Source organism: Osmia bicornis, chromosome 5 (genome assembly GCF_907164935.1).
Source record: "Osmia bicornis bicornis chromosome 5, iOsmBic2.1, whole genome shotgun sequence".
Lineage (NCBI taxonomy): Eukaryota > Metazoa > Arthropoda > Insecta > Hymenoptera > Megachilidae > Osmia > Osmia bicornis.
Window position 1 is genome coordinate 7174615 of NC_060220.1, and position 19583 is coordinate 7194197.

The following is a 19583-nucleotide window of genomic DNA, read 5'->3' on the forward strand; positions in this document are numbered from 1 at the left end:
AATTCTCGAAAAATCAGTTTCACGTTCGTGCATTACATTTACCCTGAGCTCCCTTTCGATATGGAGGAGGATTAACGCACTGGGATGCCGGTGGTGTTGTTTAAAAACGAGCTACCCCGTATGCGAATCTCGCCACGTGGGCTACGATGCAACGAGACGGGGGACGGAGAGCAGGGTGAGCCTCCGGAGGGATGGTGACCAGTCACCGAGGGGGTTGGATCCGTAGGCTGGCTCGACGTAGACGCACCTGAGCCCCCTAGTTTTCCGAGCATGCTAATTCCCACAGACGGGACTCTTTAAGCGGGTGCCACTCGTTGTGCACGACACTGGGGAAAGCGAAAATAAAGTACTCTAAATAGACGTTTATTATTCCACATAAAAAATTAAAAATAAGATTTCATAATGTTTCATAATTAGAAAAATGAAGTATAAAATTTGGAAAATAAAAATGGAGAGGAATTTAAAATGTAATTTCAACTCCAAATTATACGCGATGTAAAAAAATGTAGAATTTATTATAGAAATAACAATTTTCAAACAATTTTGTTAAAATAACGAACAGTGCCGTTTTCGAATAATGCTCGGAATGGATTCGACGGGGTAGAACGGGGGAGGGTAGGATGTACCGTTAGTGGCGACATTATCACAGGGAATATTTAAAAATTTTCCTGGACGTTTCATCAGGATGAGAGTACCTCGCGCGTGTATCATATCCATGTTACACTTCTATAAACATGCAGTATTGTGCATCGTCAAAAAACGCTTGCAATCGTCGTCGACTATCATTCGTGCGGTCCTGGTCTATGCACCCTGATACGTCATGCAGCTGATTGCGATTCACCATCGGCCTCGTGATAGTTTTCCAAAACACAAAGAAGAAAAAAATGATGAAACACGCGAACAAACGAAGCGAGAAGGGTGCGATCGTGCCGAGCGAACGTCTGCAGTTCGAACGTCGTCGATAAACGTTGGTAAATATTTGCCTTCTGCTCTGCTGCGACAGTCTTGTATCAAGAAAGGATCGCATATATTCTTTAAATAAAAAAAATAAAAAAATAAAAAAGAAAGCAAGGAGATTGGCGAAAGTAAAAGAGACTTCCCTGCCGTTTACTTGGAAAAGCTTAGCTGCAGCAACATCGCGACTGAAAAGCGACACTGAAAAACGGCCATTTACGCGAGCTGCTCTTTCGAGGAGGCTCAGAAGAATATAAGCACCGAGTTATCCTTGAGAAGGAAAAGAAATCACGGATCCTTTGAAGGAGAGGTATATAAACGGAGCAACGATTGGCGGCTGTTGCGGAAGATCGTTAGTCATCCGCGGGGGTGGGCGATGGAAGAACCGACAATTTCGCGTTTTCAAAGGCTGGTCCCGATTCACTGAGCGGTCTCGCGATTTGCCGGCGGCGGATGGACGGTAACCGCGATAAAATTATCGTGCCGAAACCGAAGAGAAAGACGGAGTCGGACGGCTTGCCACGAGAGGAATGGTTATAAGAGAGTGACGCGAGCAGAAGCGAGATGAGAAGACGATAGAGAAACGTTCGCGAGCCATCAAAGTGCTATAATTGGACGTCAGGTTGTAAGAGGGATCTATATTTAGGACGATGCCTGCGAAACTGTATGGGAGGCGAAACGGCCACCTTCTTCGTTGGCCCTACGATCGCAAAGAGCAGACCTCTTAACGTCACGAGAGCCACGAATTATTGCGCCATTCCGGTCACTTAGGGTGCGACCGGCCCTTATTACCGGTACACCCGCCACCCCGTTCGCTCTCGCATTCTCTTCCGCTCGCCGCCAAACTGATCGATGGAAAACCTTTCGTTTCTTTCAAACTTTCTTCCTACTTCGAATGCCATAGGTAATCCTTTTCATTTTGAGGAATGCCAGCCTTCTCGTTTTTAATTCCACTTCCGATTTTATTTATCCTGATTTTATCAAATTTGGAACGCGTGCAGGATAAACGAAGTGGCTTATTGAAAATGTAAAAATATATATTAATGTCGCGGACAGACGATGCTCCCTCGTTTCGCGATAGACGCCGCGGGAGGGTGAATAAAATCAAATTTTCGCTTAAGAACGAACGAGATATGATTAATGTATGTCACGTAGGCTTTCGGAAAGACGAAAATGAGGAGCACCCGCCCACCCCCTATTCAAGGCTGTTTTTCAACTCGAATTTCCTTTACGGGGTGAATAATACCTCCACCCCCTGTCGAGTGGAAATGGCGAATAAACTGTGAACTTTCTCGTGCGTTCATTTCAAAAGTCTTAAGTTCGCTGGAATAATATCATCGCGAGAATACCTGGTCTAACGAATTACCCGTTGGAATTACATTTTATTTTTTTTTCATTTTCGGTAGCTGCCACGCGGAATGTAACTTTATTAAAGGGATTTTGTATTCAATTTAGAGAGGATCTCGAAAGGACATTTTTTTCAGCCAGATACGGTCCCCCCTATTTGGGGAGAATAAAAATAAAAACGACAACCTGTAAGCCTGTAAGCTCATCAAAATATTTACCGGGGTCGTTTCTTTTTCTTCGAAGCCGGCCAACGATGGGGTGTTTTAAATGCGATCGATGGAGAACACAGATGTGCTACTGAACTTCTAAACAATGGCACGCGATGATTCTACTTCGCGGAAATTGTTTTTGAGCGAGGGTAAATTCGTCTATTAATTCGAAGAAGTTTAATTTCAATTCAATCCTGTAATTTTTGTTTTTACAATAACAATTTTGTTTCATTTCTTTATTATCTCGTCAGCCTTAATACCAGGCGGTTGAAGAGGCAGGCGAGAACGAGACAGAGAATTCAAAGCTTTATATAAGCTACGTGCTCGTTTAATTAGTGCAATTTATCGATTGGCCGTGTACAGGATGAAAAGTGTCTACATATTCTCGAGCAAGCAGGAATATTGCTCTCCGATCAGCAATTTTCTGACCCGAGTACCTCGAGCACCTTCGACCCGACACCACCCTCGAAGTGCTCGAGCGTTCATCGAGTGTTTCCGTACACCCTTGTGAAGTCGAAAGGGTAGTGCTCCACCGACTTGAGCAGCCTCATCTCGATTTCCGTCGAGCAGTTAGTAACGTGATCTGTCGTCGATTTATTTTCCACCCTTTCATTCTTTTCTCTCCGTTTCCTTGTCCCAAAGCCTCGTTCACGATGCCCGGAATATCGGGTCGTCTCGATGTAACCAAAAACTATTATTAGAACCACCGCCAGACGTGGTTCGCTGAATAATTAAGAAAGCCACGATGCTTGGACCAAGTTGAAATTCAATTGGGATACGTGACACGGGGCTCGTTAATCATTGACTTTAATAATTACAGCAGCGACGAGTGGAACTGGATGTTGAATAGTGTATTTAGCAGACGTCTTCTAGCTAGTCGAGTGCCAGAACGAAATTGTCGAACATTGCAATGAATGATTCAGAAAGTAATTTAGAAAGGAAAGTAATAATTTTAAATAAAATATATCAATGATTTTTAAATAGAATATTAAAATTAATTGACAATACGATATTTCTATGATTATAATCCGAGGGTAGGGTTGTTACAGAATTTCGCGTGTTCAAATTATTCAAATAAAGAATTCCTATTTGATATGATTAAAAAATTCTGTACTTTATTAAAAAACCAACGTTCCAGTATTTGATGTGAATTCTCGTCATATTTTTAAATTAGCTGATATGAAAGGAGCTAATATCGCGGTGCAAAAACGCGGCTGTCCACGAGGTAGCGGAAAGTATGCTAAACACGAAGCGCATGAAAGGCGGCTCCAACCCCTTTGCAATCCCTTCTGGAGGATTAACGAAGTCACAGGGTACAGGACGTAAACACACGTTCCTGCGGTGGGTCAGGATGTGGATCCTGGTGGCGTCTGACAGGGGACTGAAGACGGCTCCATTCTGAAACGGGATTAACGGCGACGCGAGGAATTCGAAAAAGCAACCCTTGACAGCTTAATGCCGATCAGAATCTAAGCCGGCTATTTAACCCCCGTAGATCGCTTTGGTCATACGCGCAGCTGATTTTCCTTCGACCGTTTTATTTACCTTTTCCGTTCGAAAGTTATTCTCCTACGCGTTTCAAAGCCTTTGCCGTAACGAATAGGCTTCGTTTTCAATCCTTTCCTCCAAAATTTTTCTAATCTTTTCGTTTGTCTATTGAACGAAGCTTGGACAGCTTCTGACAACTTGTCAGTTGTACAGAATAAGCTGATCATTTTATTTTTGCAGTATAAATTTATTTATAAATTTATTCGTGAGATGAAATGGAATGTCAGTTGAACTCCATAGCTTGTTATATTTTTGCAACATATCGCAAAACAATTCCTCTTATTTCTGGAATAATTATTTATTCACCGACCGGAAAACTCCAACGGGATTGTAAATGTTCCACCAACTTTGGTTAATCATTTTTCGTTTTGTGTTACCGACCTTTTGTCTACGAAAACGGGTATTGTTTTAAAACAAATGGAAGGTTGTTTCGCAGGGAAACTATACTAAAGGGAATTTCGTTGGAAAAAAAAACTCGTTTCAATTTCGTGTAGCACGTGTTGTTCATTGTTCGGCAACGCGATCGAAGATCCTGAAGAGCGCACGAAGCCTCTTATCGGGTACAAATACGCCGAATCGTGGATAGATTCGTTCGATGACCTTATTGCGTCGCCTTTGTGTCGAAAATACAATGTTCGAGGGATTGCTTTGGATAAGATAAAAACAACAATCATCCGGGCATATCTTTTTTATTTTGAAGCGCTCCCTTAATCGTACATTGGCCTAGTTCTTCTTTTTTATATCGTTTTCTTGAAACAACGATTCGTGTTGACATTGTCTTAATCATTATGGACCTTATCTACTTACTTTGTGTCGTATCATCGTTTTAAACAGAATTGTTCCGATGTTTGTTTCCAGGAAATCACGAATCTCTTGTGTTTGAACTGATAACGCTATTTCTTGTGTCATCGATCGCTTCTACGATGATTCTTTTTCTCAGATAAAATAAAGCAAGAATTTATTCTCGTATTAAAAATTAATTCTCAAACATCAGTGTTTATTTTTAATAAAAAACAGTATAAATTCGCTTAGTCAGTTGAAGTTTTCGGGCAAATCCAGCTAGTTCAATGGGGATAGGTCGCAGATGGTGACGTTTGAAAACATCGTGGCTGACAGGCATCCGCATATCCTGGCCGCGGTTCCCTTGGGATTTAACGAGGGATAGCCAGGATCTAAGCTATACCCCAGGAGGAACGTCCTGGATACAGGAAATACAGGAGCGTCGATCTCTGAGCGGCGAGCAAAGCCCGCGAGCTTACCTATCTAAGCTCCTCTCACCGAACAGCTCGGCCATCTTTCGTACTGGAGAAGGCTTTTGGCAAATCTCGGCCTCGCAATAATATCTCTCATATTCGCAACATTCGAAGGAATATTTAACAATATTACTTCATTTTCATTTGAATAAATTTAGAACAAATACGTTCATCGATGATATTCGATACATGGAAATGAAATGCACATTCTGTAAATTGTCTCATATTCTCAACATTGGGAGGAATGTTTAATAATATTATTTTTCATTTAAATAAATTTGGAAAAAATACGTTCATCGCTGATATTCGATACATGAAAATGAAATGCACATTACGTAAATTGTTTCGAAAGAAAAAGCGACAAGATTTTCATTTATCAGCATTTTCGTAACGATTGAAAACGACAATGGACTTTAAGCTGCACTCGTATCGAACGTTATCAAAATCGAATCGTGCCCGTCAAAGTGCGTCTCTCCTCGGCTCGTTTCCAGCGTTCAGCGAACGAGAGAGGAGAGTACAATCACCCAAAGTGAAACTCGTACAAATATGTACCGACTGCTCGCCTAATCTCTCGCGCCGCCCGGTAAATACTGACAGGGTGTCAATATTGAAATATCTTATCGTGGAAAGCGCCATGCATACCTGAAATATATTGGGAAACGTTCGTCGACGTGCGCTGCATGACTCACGACCCCGGAAAGATATCGCCTCGAACGTCTGTCTCTTTCAACCCGCGTGTTGGGGCGGACTCGAAATTCCATCGGCGAGCCGGATAGGGCTGAAAACTCTTTTGACCTGCATTTAGAGCGGTCGGAACGGAACTCGGGGGAAAAAATAGAAGGTACTGTGCTCGATATTCCACGAACTCGTCGTCCACGTTCCGAAGCCGTTTCGGGATCGATTTCTACGAAACTCGACGACTTGCGAGTCCGCAAGCCAATTCCCCGAGCTGACAATTTTTAGGAAAACGTACGCGCGTTTGCACAGAAACGTCGTGCGCAAAGGCACGAAGATATTTCTTATTTTTCAAGTATTTGAAAATTTTTATTTTTCTTTTATCGAATCATTTTTTGTTAATTTATTGCGAGTACAGTTACTCTTAATACATGCACCCCATTTCTGAAAACACCCTACAGTGTCTCACGGTATCACGCCCCCTCACGCACGTGTACACACCTCTAAATCATGAATGAACCTGTCGTTTTTATATTCGTCTTTACGGTACTCGATTTTATAGAAGCATAGAACTACGCTTAATTGCAGCGAGGATACTATACTGTAGATTCATTGAATGCGGTTTTCGCTATTCCAGCGTAATTATGCAAACAACCCTTCAAAAAGCAGCTTAGACGACTGTCGTAGAATGAATATATTTCCATGTGGTGCTAGTGAAACCGCGGTGGATATGATGTGCACCATTAATGCAACGTAATTAGTGGCTGCACATTTGTTCGCGATCCCGCAAGCACCAGTCATTTCCGTTCTTCCTAAAATTACATTCCCTATGGCTGTGATCGAAAATTAGTTAATTATCTATCATGGTTAAAACTATTTTGTAATTTTTATTTTCATTAGAGGAAGTGTGGATTTAATTTTATTAAGAAAAGGGGAAAAGCTCTTTTCGTGAAAAAAGAAGAAACTCTTTCTGTCTGTAACGGAAGGCCAACGATCTCTATCGAGAAAAGGTATTAGCGATGGTAATTTCATTTCGTGCCTTCAATCGAAACGAGAATACGATGATCAAAGTTAATACGTTTCGTTAATCTGGTCGTCGGATGCTGGCAATTTTCATTTCGACGTCTGTTTACGGGAATTGAAGAATGCCATGGGTGATCGGTAAAACCTATCCGATAAAATGAATTATAAAATACAATGTACGCCTCCGCAACACCGGCAGGAAATCAAATTTTCAAAATTTGATTTGCCGTGTGTTAATTTCTCGTCGCTCTCCGCGTAATCGATTTCTACGGGAATCTCTGTCCTCTCCTGTCCGCTGTTATCGTTCGATCGTCCCTTCTGAATTATTTTTATCCCCATTTATTTTTTATAACCGATTCATCGGCAATCTGTCGTTTTTCATTCTGAGTCCGATTGAACGTTGTTTTATTTCAAGCAGATACAGAGAGAATCGGAATTTCAAGCTCCGTCATTAACTGAATCGAACATCGTGTTGTATTATTTTTGATTTCCATCTCTGCTACTTCAATTTTTATTCTTCATTCATCACTCAAATCCCCATAATATGAAATATACTTGATCGTTGTGCTTCGAATAAATCAAAATACGCTTCGTTTCACGTATCTGTACTTGAAATTTAACTGGAAATACTTAGCGAAGCAGTTTGTTTCGAAAGCAAAGGTGACGACACGAAGATTATCCTCGCGCAAACGTTCACGCTTCAAAGCGAGAACGAGAGGGAAAAGTGGAAAAGTGCAGGAAGAAGAGGGACGGTGTGATTCGACCAGCAGGTTTGCGTGTTCCTTCGCATTCCTCGAGGAGGAACGAGCAAAGACACGATCGAACCACCCTAGAATATAGCTTAGACCCTGTAGGATACGTATGCCCGCATTATCTGTCCTAGACTAAGCGAGTTTCCGAAGTCAACCGTCTGCAGGGCCAAAGGTCGTAGCTCCGGCTGGCTAGCGACTTTGATTATAGCTTCAGATTTCCACAGAGGAAATTGAGAGGTACAATAAACCAGGCTCGTTCGAAGTTTTCTGTTCTCGTAGAAGAGGCCACGAGGATGGGGAAGAGCATATGCAATGCTCGGAAAGGGGGAACCTTCGGACATTGCGAACCATGTGCTTAAGCGAAACGTTTCATTCGTTTGCTCGATGTCTATGGAATCGATCGTAGTTGGAAAGAATATGGTTCTTCGTTATTAAGTTGGGTCGTTGGAGAAGATTGATACTTCGAAGGCTCCCTTTCTTCAGAAATGAACTGTGATGCTTGTTACGCAGGGGTTGGTACAATCGTCCAATTAAATTGAATGTGACTGGTAGACAAAAGTATCGTTTTATTTTTCATATTTTATACATTTCAATTTGAGATCATATTTTTATTTGTATCCTATACTTAGAGGCAAAAATGTTTTACTGACACTACTTCGTTTTAGAAATTATAGATATTCTAAAATCATTGTAAGATTTATGTTCATAGCCTGCTCGATTATTTGCAAATGTATTTCTATTGCGAACTATACGAGACTATCTTTGCTATTCCTAGTATACCCGGTGAAAGAGAATAACATTCGGCGAGCAATGATCGCCAGATGTGCAAGAAAATCACGGGTTGGTCACGCATTTCATTGTCGAAAGGGGTTGTTCATAACTTGAGAATGAACGAGAGCAGCTGGACAGTCGGCATTTAGTGGGCATTATTAAACTTCAAAGCTCGACTTTGGTATTCCTTTTCAACCAACATCCACTGTTCCATTCTTAAATGTTCTTCTTAATTATTCTTAAATTTTCAATTTCAAAATCAATTTTCATCCTTCCATAGTATTACATTCTCTAATAATTTTCAAAATTTTCATTTTTTATTCTCCTAATGTGGTTCTATAAATTACAATTCGCGTACCTAAAACCCTCTAAGGACTTCAATTTGACACTTTGCCGCTAATCTTACGTTTTATGCGTCAATTCGCGACACCGTAATGTTAATGGTCTCTATAAAAGATTTACAAGAATGCTCACTTTGGGCGTACCAGACACCCTAATACCAACCCCCTTAACCGTTTCTGCATTATGCCTGAAAGTGGCTCTTTATTGTCCTGCGATAAACGTTCTGTAAAGCCGTGAACGCGATAAAACCGTGTACGATTCACGTGCACGGTATAAATAGTCACGAAGGTTCTTTCACCGTGGAACGAAAATACGTTCGCGCCCATGCAAACGTACCAATCTCTCTCGCGACGTTTCGCCGTGCTTAAATCAACAGTCTAGCCGTTCGTACCTTTCCTCGTAGACATTCTTTTTCACTACGCTCCACTTGGATGCCAGCAAAGAAAGCCGAAAGGCGTATCGTTTGGTCCCTTCGCTGTCGCGAAAGCAAACGAAACGCAGCGAAAGTTTCTCGAGGATCTGTGAGAGGCAGCGTGTCGACAGGTAGCCAAGGTATATCACTAAAAGGACATTTCTTAAACACTCCTATCGCTCACCTAAAAACCTGTAAAATATTTTACTATAACCAGCTTATCATCTTCTATCGCAAAGAAATAAACTACGTGTTCGTTCACTCTTAAATACATTCCATCGGTTTCTCCCTTATTACCGCGCCATGATTCTTTTTATTGACCCGAAGGAAAGGACCCTCCCAGTTTCATCTCGCTCGGCGTTCAACGAAATCCGCTTCGCATTATTCCGTCAAAAATTGCCAGCAAAAACACGGAGTAATAGCAAGCTTCTCGCTCTTCTTCGACACGTATCGCGCGTAAACTATCGCTTTCGAGAACGCGGCTCGATTAAATACAGGTTTCTCGTGGGGCACATGCAGCCGGTTCGATCCTGCACCTCGTCAGCGTGTCGTGTTCCCACCTGATGTCGTGCATACGTATGCATTCGCAACAGTGTACGCGTACACACATACGACGAACGCCACGTGGGAGGCGGAGACCCCACGAAGAGGCGAGTTCAGCTTTACTCGCGGAAACTCGCCGTTAACGAACAGGTGTCGCAGGTGCCACGAGGTTAGGCCACTTTTTCCTCTCCTATTGTCGTCGCTCGCACCGTTTCCACGGATAACGTGACTCCTGTGTCCGACCTGCCAGACCTTCCTTTTATTGTTCGGAATCCCTAGGAAATAGAGAAATCTCCGGGTAAACCGACCCTGATCTTATTCCTCTCGCAAGGGACCAGCCACCGGTGCTGTCCCTTTAATGTTACACGCTTTTCAGGTCGCGTGCACTCCGGCTACGTACCTGTGTCAGGTCCGGTCGAAAGATCGCGCGACCGTGTAAGGATACCGTGTTGTTTCGGTATGACCGCATACATTACTGTCAGAATGTTTTTGGAGATTTTTCGTAGCAGAGATCTTGACGTCTGGTACGCTTGGAAGAGCCACTTCTTCCTGCTCTCCTTATCTGGACGGGTTGAGCGGAATTTTTATGTACCGGCTGGATATTTGCGAAGGATGTTTGTACAATTCATCGTCAAAAGGAGAGGATTTTAATGACTTTGCTGATGAATTGTGAGACAAATAGTAGATTCAGGGCCGGGTTTTAGCAATATTGGCGCCCCAGGCAAGATTATCGTGGCGCCCATTCAGGGGCTAAAAAACGCGTCAGGGAAGATGTAGACATAAATGTCGCAGCATATATAGCATATATGTAATATTACAAGTTTCTTTTTTTAATTATAATTTGTCTCTTTTTGAATAACTATTACAGCTGTGCTATAATCATTGCATTTATTAATAATTAATTACATACACTGCAATTTTTATAGAATTTTAGTTATTCAAAAAGAGACAAATTATCATTAAAAAAAAAAAAAAAAAATGGGAACCAAGGATTTGAACCGAGGACCTTTAGATTGGGAGTCGTGTGTTTAACTTCGGAACGGATCCATGACTCGCAATCTGAAGGTCCTCGGTTCAAATCCTTGGTTCCCAAGAATTTTTTTTTTTTTTTTTAATGATAATTTTTATGTAACAGTTATTCAAAAAGAGACAAATTATCATAAAAAAAAAAAGAAATGTTGGGAACCAAGGATTTGACCCTTGGATCTCTAGATCGCGAGTTGTATGTGTGAGTTTGTTATACTTCAGAATGTAAAGAGTAACTAACTGTAATTGTTAATATCTTTTAAACAATTAGCCGTCTGCCCCCAAAAAGAGGTATAGGCGTGTTCAGCTCGACGAGCTCTATAAGCTGGCAAAGTTTCATTAATAAGTGAGTGTAGCACTTGGGTAGAGACATGAGAGGTGCTATAGTCGCGCGGTGTGGTAGGACGTAAAGCAAATGACTGGAATCGATAAATGATCCGAGCTCGGAGGTTAAGGATTGCGCACCTTCTTTGTACCGACACTCTTCGCATCCTATCGACGATTTAAGTGTTCTCGGGGAAGCATGTGTGGCCGCGCTCAGCCGCTGTTCGCGATCTTGAAATATTACGGCAGATAGCAGGGCAAGCAATGGAAACTGAAGGTGGACGTGTACGCGTGTACTATAGGCGGTATAGGCTGTATAGGGGCGTCGTGTAGATTGACTCGGATAATCGAGCGACGGTGGCGTTGCATAAAGCAGAAACCGCCGCGGGCTTGCAGTCGCGCGAACAAAGGACGGAAGTGCGGGAATCGATGTATGCACTTCCTCCGACTGCTTCTATATGCAACTCTACGCTCGTCCAGCTCAACACGCGGCGCGTGCGTCACTTATCGCGATTACGCACGCTTCAACGTGTGCGTTTCGCCCGTTCGCGCGTGTGTCGCGTGAAACACGAAACGGAAATCGCGGTAAGATCTACGCGTACCATGCACCGACGAATCGCGCGTGCGCACACACGCGTGTCCCGTGTACGAACGCTCGCGTAAGCGTGAAGACGCGAACAACAACGAAGGCACACGCGAGCAACGCCGGCAACATAAAGTCTCCGTTTAATATCTTTACGAGAGCCGGTAAAAATGATGAGGTTTCCGGTTTTTTAATAATGTACCCGCGCGCACCTGAGCCTCGTAATTCTCGTCTCGGCGCCGCGCCTCTTTCCCGCGCGGAAAACTTACTCCTCGTCCTTTTTTATTCTTACCCTTCTGTTTTCTTCGCCGATCAGTTCTTTGTAGGCGAGGTACGTTTTCGCGTGACAGTGAATCGCAATACTCGGTGGCACGAAAGTAAATGATACTAGTGGATTGCGAAGGTGTATGCAAATGCATATTTTTATATAGAAAATAGCTAGAGACTTCGAACAAGAAGAATGTTACTCAATTTGATCGGTATATATTTTTTTATTTTTTCATTTTTTCTCAAAGCTAGCTCGTACCCTTCCCTTCAAGCAGGTGTTACTCGCGTTCTTCTTTCCGTTTCAACAGCGCCGCGATTACCGCATTCCAACGGAACATTTCTTTTTCCCTTGGGTCGAACTTCTTCCTTTCGTTCTCCTGCGTTTTCCTTCTTTTCGCGTTTCAGCTTGCGCCTCGCCGCGTTCTCCTCTTCAACCCCCTTAACTTACCGCCTGCATCCAGTTCTGTGTCTTTTTTCAAAGTGATCCACCTATCGAGGCAGAGCCGCGTTTTCTGGCTGACTTTGCAAATCCTTCGGTAAGCAAGAATCGCGTGTCTGAACTCCACGGTATCGTCTTATTTCTTCAACCACCTAGTTCACCTAGCTCTTTTGGGATCTATTTTCTGGCTCCTCGAGTCACGTCGTTTTCCCTCTTCGTTCATCCCCCTTCTCTTTTCGACGCCGATCATCCGTCGTGGCCGTTTTAATCGCAACACCCCTCCTCGAATGGAGAGTTCGCTGACGAGGACGAACCGTGGCTTCGTTAGGGTTCATTTCCTACCCACGCGGTGGTGCAGGGTAGGAAAACAATTTTGCGGTGAACGGCGAATTGGCGTTTTTATTATTAACGCGAGCAGCCCTCTGCTATGAAAATTTCAACGTGGACGGGAGATAAACGGATCTAAAACGGATAGGGAGAACGTGCTTCGAAGATTGTTATGAATATTGATGTCTGGTGGTAGTTAAAGGCTTTCAATGGGTTTTTCGGATAGAATTAATCCTCGAACTGCGGAGCCTGAGTCAATTGAGATCCAAACTTATAAAACATGTGCAAGAATATTGACGAAAGAGTTTCGTATGTTGAAGAAATAATTTCTAAGACACAGTGTAAAAATTAGAATACAAAATTAAATTATAATTGGGTCTCTTTCCATGGTCCGCTATCCGAAGAATGAAAGGTTCATTTTGAAGTAGGAACGTGTTTAATGCAAACGGTTAAAACATAACTATTTTCAACAAAGTTTTATTGAATCATGGAAACCAGTATTGATAAATCTTATTAGAGTACATTACATCAACGATAAAGTTGTTTCCTACAAAAGAAGTGGGGTTTCTGAAGGTGTTAACACATTTCACGTTCGCGGGAAGTTTATTACTGCAATTAGTTTCTGTGGAGTATTATATCTCCACTGTTAAAAGGAAACGAGTTTATGATACCTACTCGTAATGTTTGCCAAAGGAGTATCATAGTTAACACACGAAACTTTGATCAGTTCGAGGTGCAACAAAATCTCGTCTAGCATTAAAGTCTAATAAAGCGTTGCGTAAAGGTGCTAATTTCGCACAGAGTTGAAGAAATCATGTGAAACTTTATTCCTATCGCCATGGGAAAGTTTCTACTTGCAATAATGATAAAATTGAGTAAGGAGCTTTCGGAAAAATACAAATGAATCATTTTACAGCAACGTCTATGTAAGAGGCCGAAAAAAAAGATGACCATCATCGTTGTCGCTAATATTGGTCGCCGGATTCGCATCGTTATATCGCGCATTCGGCGATGAATTAAATGTGAAGTACACCCTGATGAAATTCGTCGACCCCCGTATACCTGTTTTCGCGGAAAATTAACGAGCACGCCCATTGACGCGTTTCCGTGATTTGTTAGTCGCGTCAAGTTGTTAATTCGACGCGTTTTTCGTCGAAGGAATTTATTGTGTCGATTGCGCGCTGTTCATGAACCAGTCGGATTTGAAAGCGTGCTGCTTGTAAAACGAAAGGCGGATGAATCGAAAATTCGTTTTGAAAGGAGGGATACGGATAAATCAATTATTTCGCGCGAGTAAGAAGCGTCACTTACGAGGTGTTTGTTATATTCAATTTCAGTCTGTAAAAACACGCGTACAGACTGCTGTTCAATTGATTGCTTCTGCGTAATTGTTGCGAAAATGAATTCGACGGAAGTGGCATTTAATTGCTCTCTCCTCGATTGAAATCAATTTCAATATTCTCGTCGAACGTATTCTGGCGTGTACAAGAGAATTACAATATATCATCATACAGTTAAAAAAAAAAAATATGAAATATCGATGTACATACCATGAATCAGAAACTAAACAAATTAAAAAGAAGTAACTGCCGAATATTCTTCATTGCAGTCATTTTTTATAGTACAGTAAAATATGAATTTCATTTTGAAGGTTGAAAAAAAAAAACACAAATAGCTCGCAGGTTTTGCAAGCTGAAACTTTTAAACGTCGATTCGCCAAAAATCACCTGTCCACTTTTTCCCTTACCGTAACCGCGATACTTCACCAAACGTTGCGACGCAGTTTAAAAAACATAGAAACAAAAAACAAAAGGAAAAATATAGAAGAAAAAACCGCGACGCGTCGCCGCCGGGCAAATAAAAGCAAACGAGATTTTATGTTACATTATCGTCACAGAATGGTGCGGTGGTCGTTATTTCCAAAATGCAGGCAGAGTCGAAATTAAAAATCCACGAGATTGTAAATGTACCGGAGTGGACGCGGTACACGAGGATTCCGTCCACGCTCTCGATTATAGCCACTCTCTCGTCGATCAAATGTTAACGTGTTACGCATACGGGGTGGACCTGGAAATGTCAATACCAATATCGGTAGATTGAACAGGAAATTTTCAGGAAAAAACATGATACCCTCGTGTGCTCGATTCGCAATAACTATTGAGGTATTTTTGTTAAAACGTGTTACAACATGCTGCGATACAACTTGTCACGAGTAATCTATATTCTAGATACAGGGGAACAATATTTTTTCTAGTAATTTTTCAACTAGAATTATTTAGTTTGAATAGTTTCGATAAATCTTTGAATTTTATAGTAAGGGTTGAAACTTCCTTCCCCTGTGTCGCCATTTTTCTTAAATAAACCCATGGTACATCCTCGAAGCGTTCTGCTGCTTAGCGTTCGATTAATTAGATTCAACGATCCGGCATCTCCGGCAACGTTAATGATTCTCAGAATCAGCGTCATCCGTGGTTAGGGTGGCGGCGCGAACGCGAACGCGAGCGCACACGTGTTGCCGAATTTTTTTGCGCAGATCTGTCACGGGCCGGATGAGATTTATCAACGCTGTTGCAAAGTTCGCGCATCACTGGTCGACGGAGCGAGGAGACGCGGCTGAAGTCTCGAGGTTTTTCGGCAAGCAGAGCATTTTAATTGGTTGAGGGTGTTTCGGAAGAGATTTCCCGAGACGCGAACCGGCCGCGTGATTTACGGTCGGAAGACGCGATGAAAAAGGCTAAAAGGAGGAACGGTGTCGTCGAGGCATCCGGAAGTTTGGCCCGTCCTTAAACGGCGGGGCGTGTCCAGGAATTCCTGAACGGTTGCACCGATACGGGCCGCGTTGACCACCAGCCGACCCTGATAAAACAGTGTCGCGAGAGTATCTCGAGTTTACGCGCGACCCCGGGGAAAAATAGCAGCGAAACGAGCGAGTAACGCGGAGCTTTTTTCGACGAAGTCCGGACACGTGCAGAATTTAAATCACCGTGTCTCAGTTTCGTTTTATTAGCGACGAGTATCGCGCGACGCGAGCGTTTGCTCGTAATTTTTGAAGGGGGGGCCACGCGAATTCGGCGACCCTGTATGCCGACGATAACAATTATTTATCGGTTATCTTTATTTCTCGCGACGATTTCATGAAGAATTTGACGAAACATGAATTGGAAGAATTAGAATTTTCTAATTCGTGGAACGAATAATATTAAAAAATTGTACGCGAGAAATATTTATCAGTTAGTTTTATTTTTCGTGAGGACTTAATGAAGGATTGGAAGAATTTCTTTGTCTCTATTAAAAATATCACGTGATCGTGGAATGAATGATATTGAAAAATTATACACGAAAAACGATGGTATGCCCAAGAGGATTTTCATCCCCTAATCGGGCTAATATCCGTTTCACGGGTATCCCGAAAAATCCGTCGGTCGGAAAGTCAGCCGTCACCATTCGAGGCGGATGAATCATTCGTCGAAATCGCTTCTCATGGCGATTAATGGGTATGGGACCACCGCAGCGGCCGTCCGGATTAAAAGCGGTCGAAACGTTGAAATTTTCACGGCCAATATTCGTTGTTACATAGAGTGGCGGCGGTGGTACGGACACAAATGTAGCCCCGTAGAAACGAGTCACACCCGTTGTGGAACGAGGGATCTGGCATGCAGGACCGGCATGCAGGATCGTTCCTGCCGGTGCGAGCGAGCTTTTCGAGGGCGAGAGAGCTCCACGCACAATGCCATTGTGTCCGACCGGCATAATGACGCCGGTATTATAAATGAAACGTCTGCAACTAATTTGGGACAAGCGTGGAGCGAGGATCGCCTCGAAAGACCGCTGGTCCTCGTTTACACCGCTTACAACCCCTCTGTTCCAAGGCATGAACGCGTGTCACCTTTTACTAGGAAAATCCTCACCATAGGTAGATTGTAAACGATATTTTTTCAAGAAATTATCTTGCCCGGTTATTATCAGAATATTTTAATTAGGTTACATTAATTTAATTTAAAATAATTGTAGAGGGTAAATTGACGGCTGCGAGGCTGTAATGAATTTATTTTTGGTTTAATTTAGATGAATCTTAAATAATACATATTCGTTTTATTAGAAAGCTCTGTATTTGATATTTTTAAGTCCCCCACGGTTATTTCTAGAGGAGATATATTTATTAGCGGGTAGACCCTCAAAAGATGTATTTACAAGAGAGAGGAGCTCGAAAGCGCTAATTCACCGCACGTTTTGTGAGCGTGAAGAATTGCGCTTCGTTTGTGCGGCGTGCTAGCACGACCTGCCCCTTTCCGGTCATCGTGCCGGAAAACGAAGACGAGAAATCGACCATGCTTCCTCCTTCTCGCTCGACCGTCGATCTTTCTTCCTATACCGATTTTCGGGAAACGGAATTCTCGCCTCCTGCGAGGGCGAAATACTCGCTCCGTTTAAACGGAATTATTTTAATTCAAGCAACGCGCAGATTATCAGAGATTCATGAAGGAGGTATTTGATTACCATGGAAATTCTCGAAGGAATCAGATGGAAGAAAGAAAGAAGTTTCTTCCTTCCTCGCGGTACGATGCCACCAGCTTTCTTTCCTTATTTTCATGGTTCGATTTGATAATTAAACGTCATAATTGAAGTGACGTTCATTAAAAAGAGCCGCAACTTCAACAGCCTGTTCAATGGAACGAAAATCCTCGTTTTAGATTTACTTTTCTTGTTGGATTTCTTTTTCTCCACTCCTTCGTTACAGAATCAGATGTCCATCGAAGAGGGTGACTTTTTACCCTTTTTCTCCCATTATACCGATGCTGTCAATAATATAATAGCCGTGATAACACGATTGATCTTATTCGATTATTGCAGATGATTCGATTCGAATCAATGTTTATTTAGTTGAATTCACAGTATGTAGTCAGGTTAGGTAAAATCCCGTAACCAGAAGCTATCCTATATCCAGGGGATGAAAAAGGAGGGCAGCAGCACCGGTAAAATAACAGGCATGACAAACGTTCGTAGAATAGATTTTCCAGCCTCGCAGGCTGTGCTACGGTCCGGCTTACCAGACTGGACTTCCGCCACTCTCGCTGGATCGTCGGGAAATAGGGCCTGGCAGAGTACCAGAGACCAAAGTCCTGCGATATCAGCTTCTCGTTTCGTCTTCCTTTTCCATTTTCTTTGAGGATACCTCCCGTAAAGGCGGCCAAGCCCTATTGTATCGATGATATCTTCGATATTCGTTCTCGGATTGAAAATCACTACCCTCGATTGACATTATGCGCTCGTTTCTCTATCGTTTCGGCCAGAAACTCGATCGTTCGATCTGCTTGCGAGCATTTTTATGTCTTGCGATTGAAACGCTCCATACGCTCGGAACATGATATTTCGAGTGCTGTTTAGATAGTCCGCAGGGATAAATTGTGGTTCAGAGTCTATCGGATCGTAGTTGCAAAGGTAGTTATATAAAAAAAGAATCAGAGAATAGGAATACATATTTCTTTATTTTTCTGAAGAATCGATACAGAGATCATGAACGCATAATTCGGAACTCGAGTGTTACATAGCGGAAGAAGATGTCTCTTTTTTCCCGAAATCTCAAGGGACGATGCCACGTGGCTGTTGGTCGGTCGAAGGAGCAATTGGTCGACGTTTCATCCATTTCGTTAGTCGAACGCCAAACGCCCACCGACCGACCACATTCAGAACGTGTTTGCGCCGGTGGTTTTCACAGCACCGGAAGACCATTCGACGCGATGAGCTATACTCGCCTTCCTGTCAACGGCTAACGAGACCCGCCCTCTTCTTACCCCCTGTTCGCACCGCTTTTCACCCTGCCAGGCGCCCCGTTGCGCTTTAGCCAAACACTGCTGGACACTTCCACCGGTCTTTTCCTTCTGCCGAAGGAAAACTTGATTTACTGCCCACGGGCTGCTAGCCATTCCCTTTTTCCTAACAGTCAGGAGGTTACTTTTTCCTCGCTTTTCTGCTATTTATTATGCGATTATCATTGCGAAGGTACATTGAAAATGATAAAATAATACCGGTTATTGTTTCTTAATCAAAGAGTTCGTTGATTGTTACAAGATTACAATCTCGAAGTAACAACTTGATTTTATCAAACGCAGAGGAAATAAAATCAAATCATCTTACAAGAGGGTCTCTCCATTTCTCGACAAGAGATCCCATGCATAGATCGTTTTTAATTAACGACACAAGTATAATTGGCCCGCGAGGAAACGTCGCCTCAAAGCAGAAGAGATCTAATCGCGGGGAGTAGACAATGGGTGAAAACAATGAGGGCATTCCTTTCAGCCCGCTTTCAGTCCAAGCACTGTGTTTATGGCAGATTCGTTTAGGTGGTGGAAAAATCAGCTTCGTTCTCCATCGTACAACCTCCGTTTCGTAGCTCTGGTAATTAACCATCGTCAGGATCGTTTCTCCGCTCGACTGGCCACAGCATCCGGGACGGAGAGCGAGCTTTGCGCTTTTCTTCGACCTCGTCAAACGATATAATGCCGTGTGGGTTGGGCCGACAGGTACTTCTGGGAAATCGAAACGTGTCTGGCCGTTATTAATCTCGCATCGACCAACGTGAAATATGATTTCAGTTGGCTTCGAGGGGGTTCTAGAGGCAGCCTTCTTTCGCGGAATCATCTCCTTCAACCCTTAGTGTATGTCTACGTCTTCGGGGAGGTCGGCAAATGTTTCTCGTAATGCGGGGAATAACGTTTTATCGATGGAATATGTAACAGGTTGTCTTACGAGGAACCGATGGAAAGTAATATCCGGCATTATTGCACTCT

General features: G+C 42.8%; 1 protein-coding gene across 5 annotated transcripts in view; it reads left to right on the forward strand.

Annotated features, from left to right (window-relative positions):
- Nucleotides 1-19583, forward strand: part of LOC114874727 (discoidin domain-containing receptor 2-like) — a 161815-nt gene that overhangs the window by 25779 nt on the left and 116453 nt on the right. The gene's annotated exons all lie outside the window — the stretch shown is intronic.